At 39.3% G+C, this 7,406-nt stretch overlaps 1 protein-coding gene across 1 annotated transcript in view; it reads right to left on the reverse strand.

Moving 5' to 3' along the window:
• Positions 1-5,575, reverse strand: part of LOC101851530 (F-box only protein 8) — a 29,720-nt gene extending 24,145 nt beyond the window's left edge. Inside the window, exon 1 of the mRNA XM_005107905.3 lies at positions 5,233-5,575. The gene's annotated coding sequence lies outside the window, so the exon portion shown is untranslated. The remainder of the gene's footprint in view (positions 1-5,232) is intronic.
• Positions 5,576-7,406: the final 1,831 nt, after the last annotated feature.

Genomic DNA, 7,406 nt, shown 5'->3' on the forward strand with positions numbered 1-7,406 from the left:
AGTCCCCCCCCCCCTCAAACCGCCTTTACTTTGTCGTTACGCACCATTACGTTGTGGCCACACCAATTAAAATTCAGGCTATCACGCAAATTCGGGAATAGAGAAAAACTGCTTTCAATGGTCAGGGAAAAGTTTACAGTTTGATATGATCCCGCCTGGAGTGAACTTGTAGGCCCTACCGACCCAGTGAGTGATGTAAGTTTAGGTGGTGAGCTCAGATGCGAGTGCGATGTTTGGGGAAAAGAAACGCATCGGTCAGTTCACACCTTGGTGAGATCCCGTCTGGAGTAAACACTGTACAGTTTCATGGAGTTTTACAACGCTTGTGATCACCTTCACGATAGTGGCTGATTTTTGACGCGACAGGCCGTTCTTCGATCTCAACTTTTAACTCTTGGTTGATCGGCTGTGCCCGCCCGGGTGTTTGTTCCGTAAATTATGATAAGAAATGCCGGCACTTTCCCTTTCATTAAGCTTCAAAAGTACTCAAAATGTATTTCTAAAATACTCAAAAGCACTTTTATAAAAAGTATCGGAGTACAGTAAAAGTACTGGTTTCAAAAATGTACCGGAGTACAGTAAAAGTACCGAAAATTGTAACGTAAGTACAAGTACCGGAGTACTTGTACTCCGTTACAACCAGCTTTGCTCACACACATGCTCAGATGCAAGAAAAGACCAAGGAACTCAACAGCCTATCAAGGAGTGTTGGCCTACATATACATCCAGGCAAGTCAAAAGTAGTGAAGCTAGGAAAAGTTTCAAACCTTGCTGTGACAGTGGAAGACACTCCCCTGGAAGAAGTGGACTCTTTACCTACCTTGGAAGTGATATCGATGGTAAAGGTGGAACCGAAGCAGATGTTAAAGCAAGAACCGCCAAGGCAAGGTCAGCCTTCAAGCAATTATCAAAAGTCTGGAAAGCAAGCAACATCTCACTGCACACCAAGATTCGACTTTTAACTCCAACGTCAAGTCTGTGCTCCTCTACGGCTGCAAAACTAGGAAGACAACGAAGACAGTACTGAATAAAGTCCAGACTTTCATCAACAGTTGTATGAGGAGTATTCTAAGAATTAAGTGGCAGGATAGAATAAGAAATGAAGAGCTGTGGGAAAGGACAGTACAAAAGGATATAGAAGTAGAAATAGGACTAAGAAAATGGCGATGGATGGGACACATCTTAAGAAAGCCCAGCGGAAACATCACAAGACAGTCACTGCAGTAGAACCCACAAGGAACACGAGGCAGGGGTAGGCCACGGGAAACATGGAGGAGATGCATGGAAAGGGACATGAGAGAAATGAAGCTCACTTGGAACGAGCTTGGAAGGATGGCTCAGGACAGAGATAAATGGAAGGAGCTTGTATGTGGCCTTTTCCCTGCCAGGGGTGAAAGGCATTGATGATGATGATGGATGAATACAAGAATCTGTAGCACGAATTTAATGTGATGCAAGTAAAAGAATATTTCTTCAAACAAAGTTATCTAAAATCAAATAGTTATACCTAAATTAAAAATATGAAAAGGCAAATTTGGACATTCTACAACTTGTGGCCTTTAGGTTTTCTCTTTAAATTAGGTCAAATGCAGCTTGCAGCTCTTTCAGTATATATTTACCAATCACTCAGTCACTTCCTTCAATCTGAATTTGAAAGAACACTTTTGCAGACATCAAGGTTGTTTTATTTTCTCCTTTTGTTAATACTAAGTTCCTAGCCCTAAGCCTAAGCGCACCTATTAGTTACTACTACTAGCCACAAGGACATGTTTCTACTCCTAGCAGCAACGACAAAGAAAATAAAATTTATTTACAATCCACTAAGAACATTTACAATGTAATGAAGTTATGGCGATGCTGTTACACACCCCATTGAAAATTGTAGTATGGAGTGCTAAACCTAAGAGTCAGCAAAAACACAAGTTTAAATCTATTATATACACCATGTAAGTCTGGTTGGCTCACTTCCAACAATACCTCTGCTCACATCCCATCAAAATAAAAATATGTTAGTATAGTGACTATAACACAGGAAACCAGGATCGGTTCATAAAAACTAATATGAAAGCGTACACTTGACTTTTGTTTAAGGTTTTAATCAATTTTGTTTTTAGTTTAGTACAGTAAGATTTTACGCCACTCGCAACTCTGCATAACGTCATATGAGCGCCAAAGGGTGGATGTCAACAGAGAAGTCCAAACGGGGAATCAGGCTTACTCTGCTCACCTCTCTAGCCTCAACAGCACAAAGTCTGCTTCGACAATCAAGCCACCCCGAAAATAGCAATTCACAAGAGACAATACAAAAGAAGAAGAGGAAAAATGACAATAGTAAGGATAAGGAAAGAAAAAGCAGTAGTTCCCCCTATGTTGTTCCGGCAAAGTATGAGCATGACATTGATAAATCAACCCACTTACAATTCTACTGTGCATAAGAACAAGTTAATATTCCCCCTTTGGGAATGGCCTAAAGACACTTCAGTCAGTAGCACTTCCTTGTGGGGGAGGGCTTATCAATCTTGCTGTAGCCATAAACAGATGTTCATCAATACACTGGTGTGACTACTACTTGAGATCAAAATGTAATTCATGTATGCTCCCATCAACAAAATTTAGGTCAACTCAGAGGCATGCTTTTTTGACCAGCAAGTCAGGGCTAACTTGAGTGGAATAGAACATAGAATGATGTGTACATTTCCCATTTCAAAAACCCAACTTACATTACATCTTTCGTGTGCAAAGAAAAGAGCCATACCACAACACCAGAGTACAACAAACATACGTAAAAATACATTTTCGGTCATGAGTGGTTGAACTTGATCTGGTGTTATAGAGTTTCCTGGCAAAAATTGTTCCTCATCCAGGTTGGGGAGCTATTTTCTAACCTTCAAGCTTCTTTTAAAACCTTTGTATATATATATATATCACCATGAGGCTTTATCTCCATAGACAAAATAAAATTAGAATGAGTCTCTCTCTCTCTCTCTCTCTCTCTCTCTCTCTCTCTCTCTCTCTCTCTCTCTCTCTCTCTCTCTATATATATATATATATATATATATATATATATATATATATATATATATATATATATATATATATATATATATATCTATATCTATATCTATATCTAAATAATTATTATTCTTCCCAATTAAAGGGGAAAAAAGTGTTTTTCACTAAACCAAACAAACACCGTCAAAATCTAGAAAAATAATCACTTTTAATAAATCATTAAGTATCACAAGCACACACCTCTCCCTCCTCCTCGGACCAATAGGTAAAAACTTTAAATTTTTAAAAACTCTTTTTAGTATAAGGAAGGGCTAATCTTAGCAAATCATTGAAGATTTAGAATTGAATTTTTCATCTTCAATATTTTACAAATCGATTTCTTCATCTTCAATACTGACAATGTCATTTTCCGTAAAAGGGACTTTACAAGTTAGCAAGGTAATTTAGCAAAGCACTGCCCCTTTTAAAACTTAGTGTGAATACATTAACCGAAAGTTCAAAGAGCTGTAATATTATTCCTCACAGTGATTAGAATCTACAGACTTAACAATACAATTACAACAATGGGCACTCTTCAGGAGAAGTGGTCCCTGCCTAACTACATTAAAGAAATTTATACATAATTGTACAATTAGAAACAAAACTGGAAGTCGAGTAAAAAAGCTGGCTGAATATTCATTGATTTTTTAAGGCTTTTCTTAAAGTTCGATTTTTTCAATATTCACAAAAATAGTGGTTTTTGATAGTTTATTTAAAACTATAGTGCCAAATCGTTCTCAAAACACTAAAAAACAGTAATAGTACTAATAGTGTCGAAAAGAGTCTAAAATAGATTTGGACCTTATAATATAGACCAGTGGCCTTTTTTCACCCTGGCAACTCAGCCAGCTTTTTTACTCGACTTCGGTTTTTGTTTTCGATAGCGTAGCATATAAATTTCTATGGAGTTAGGCAGGAACCACTTCTCCCAAAGAGTGCCCAACAGTGTTCATTCCAGGCCAAGAGAGATAGAGAGATTATAATGCAACTTTGCACAAATTGCAATTTAAAAACTTCCTATTCAAACCAGTAGTGAGAAGAAAAAAGGAAGCTATTCTTACCCTGGGTGAGAATAAAAATACGATCGACCTCTCATCCCGGGGGGAGACTTGCCAGCGTTGGCTATTCTCACCCGGTGTGAAACAAGACCTGTTTTTCCTAATTTCTGATATAATATCATCTATCGGTGTGGATGATCAAAATGACAAAAACAAAAACAAAAATGATGTTACAGGTTAAAAGTAAACTAATTTGGTTGTCTACAAAGATGCTATATAGATGGCTATTTCATTTTTCAAATCGAGCCGAACAACGCGGGTCGCCATTTTGTTTTGCTTGGAAGTTCTCGCCACTCCTCTTTCTCTCTCTTTTTGAATACTGTCTATCGGTGTGGACGATCAAATTTTCAAAAACAAAGGAAAAAATGATGTTATAGCACAAAGTAAATTAATTCGGTCATTTTACCGCTATTTTACTTTTCGAATCGAGCCGCACTACACGGGTCGCCATTTTGTTTTGTGAGGAAGTTCTTGCTACTCCTTCTCTCTCTCTCTCTCTCACTGCCCGTAGACCAAATTGCATACTTTCAACACAAGATCACTGGAACGTTTGTTCAATGGTCATGGTGAACGCTACACTGGTTAGCCTATCACGGTGAACGCACACTGGGTGAGAATCGCCAAAAGGCTGGCCTGCGCTATTCTCACTCCGCAGAGGTGCCAAAATTCCAGAGTTCAGAGAACCAGTTTGGGAGATCACAAGCGAGTATGACGTCTACACAGAGGTTAAAAACTTATTAAAAAACTTACACACTTACAGAGTCTACAGTGAGTTAAGCCTACAGTCAGTTCAGTAGCAGAGTAGGAAGGAGGCCTAGCTTTGCCTTGCAGCCTCTCAGTTACTAACAGAGTAGATTCTAGAGATAAAACAGTGACAATCGAATACAGATAGTAGAACCTGATTAAGAAGGCAAGCATATTACTGCTTTAGGTACACAGAGCAATGTTGACGAGTGTAACAAAACAACACGAGAAGGCAACCTCAATAATTGGTATTGATCATGTATTATTGCATAATTTTCTCAGCTTCTGCTCGAGATCCTGGCTCTATCGATAACAGGTTTCACATTCTAAGGAGAGAAGTTCAGTGTTATTTCAAACATTTGTACCGAATAAACCTTACTTGAAACATCATGCATAATCCGGCCAACGTTTTATTGCGTGCATTCATTTAGATTTCAATTTCTTAAATGCTCCAGAGGCAATTCACAAATGCAAGGGCCAAGATCAAAACAATACTTCCAGCGGAGTCAGGATTGACGTGGCCCGTGCAATTTTGTAAACGTTATTATTATTGGACAGACCGTGTTTACATCCGTTTCTAAAACTAGTATTGTTGATATCCGAGCGAAAACGAAACAAATCTCGAGATTTATTTCGACTTGCAGTCCTGCCCTCATGACCACTTTGACTTTGATTTCCCTGCTTAGGGTATCTCAAATGCTCGCAACACACATCACACATACACAGACACAGGCACACACACACACACACACACACACACACACACACACACACACACACACACACACCGCGCGCGCGCGCGCGCGGCGAAATAATGAAATCTGATCTAGATTCTAAATTATTATGTAGGCCTACTAAAACTGCTCGGCGCTCGCTCACTTCAGATATCCGATAGCGTTTGCGTTGTATGTCGGTCTGTTTACATAAAATTATTGTTTGTATGTCCTGTGGTCAGACTTGCTAGGCCAATATGCGCGTTAGCAATTATTATTTCTGTTGCAATGAGTAAGTGGTCCATGCGTCGACAGGAAGTCCTATATCTGCGTGACCACAAATTATATACCCTCCTTTGGTAAGTGTTTTAAGGCGCTCGCAACAACGGCGCGCGGACGCATCAAATAGATTCTAGATCTATTTTCGGTTGGTCGGAAATTTTGAATTTTGCCCAGGTGGCTGTCGAAGCCTATTCTTATCTATTTTTAATGTGCGCAACTTGCACGCGGGACCTCCGAGATTTTTTGCCCCTACCCAATCCGAGTTATCTCCGAAAAGGCTAGGTGTAGATCTTAGCTACATAAGATCAGGGGGTGGCTGAACAGCAGTAAGAAGGAGCCAAGGGGTAGCAGAAAAGGCAGCAGAAAGAGTCAGGAGCCCAGATTAGGGAGCAAAAAGTGGAGACGAACGCAGACTTTTATCATTTTTAGAGAGCAGGAGGGTGTGAAACGAAAAAAAAATAGAGAAGAAAATGTCCCGTCTCTATCCGGATTCAAACCCGGCGCCTATTGAATGAGAGGCGAACGCCTTAACCTCCAGACCACGAGAGCCTCCCATGGGTATACCCTTAAGTAAAACTTCGGACAAAGAAAGACAGGAGATTAAAAACAGGCCTACATGAAGTTGGAATTGAAAGACTCTGCAATTGACGCTATCCGCAGTCATTACAAATAAATAGAACACAATTAAATCTTTAAATCCATTCAGACTACTAACCATAGGCTATTCGAACGGGCTTTTTTAAATAGGCCTGACTGCCGAAGGAGCAAACCAGGCTCAACAAGCAGAAACATCAAGATAAACACACGGAGCATTGGATCTTTGTGCGAGAAAGAGGAGGTACAGAAGAAATAAAAACACTTTACCTGCTGTTGCCACTACTACCAAAGATTCTCTATGTAGTAGAGAATCGTTGCTACTACTTCTTCTATTGCTGCTGCTGCTGCTGCTGCTGCTGCTGCTGCTGCTATTGTGGCTACCATTTAAGTATTTTGCTCTTCTGTAACAAAAGTGAACAAGTTATACCCAAGATTGTCTATTACGATCTTTGGTTATACCAGCACATCTCCGGTTATATTGCCATGGTTCATATTTCATAATTGCGCGACGAATTGTGCCTGACTACTGTATAGTTGACCGAAAACCTGTCACCGGACTGATGCGCTATTAATTTCCAACGCTTTTAACAGCAAAAGAAGAGTATAAATTTCAACAGCTTTCGGAACACATTTAGTTACGTTTAGAAAGACAGTACATTAAAATCAAATCAAAGTACATGTGCAAGGAGTATCAGGAGTATCATAGAGTGTATAAGTAGGCTGCATTTAATTAAAGTCAGTTGAAAGTTTTAAATTCTTCTTCCTGGTATATTTACCTTTACCTAAAGCGCTGTTTGTTTGTTGTTGTTGTTGTTGTTGTTGTTGTTGTTGTTGTTGTTGTTGTTTGTTTGTTTGTTTGCTTGGAGGTTGTTGTTTGTTGTTGTTGTTGTTATTGTTGTTGTTGTTTTTGGGTTGTTGTTGTTGTTTTGTTGTGGTTGTTTTGTTTTTGTTTTGGGGGGGT

Source organism: Aplysia californica, unplaced genomic scaffold (genome assembly GCF_000002075.1).
Source record: "Aplysia californica isolate F4 #8 unplaced genomic scaffold, AplCal3.0 scaffold00641, whole genome shotgun sequence".
In the NCBI taxonomy this organism is placed as follows: Eukaryota; Metazoa; Mollusca; class Gastropoda; order Aplysiida; family Aplysiidae; genus Aplysia; species Aplysia californica.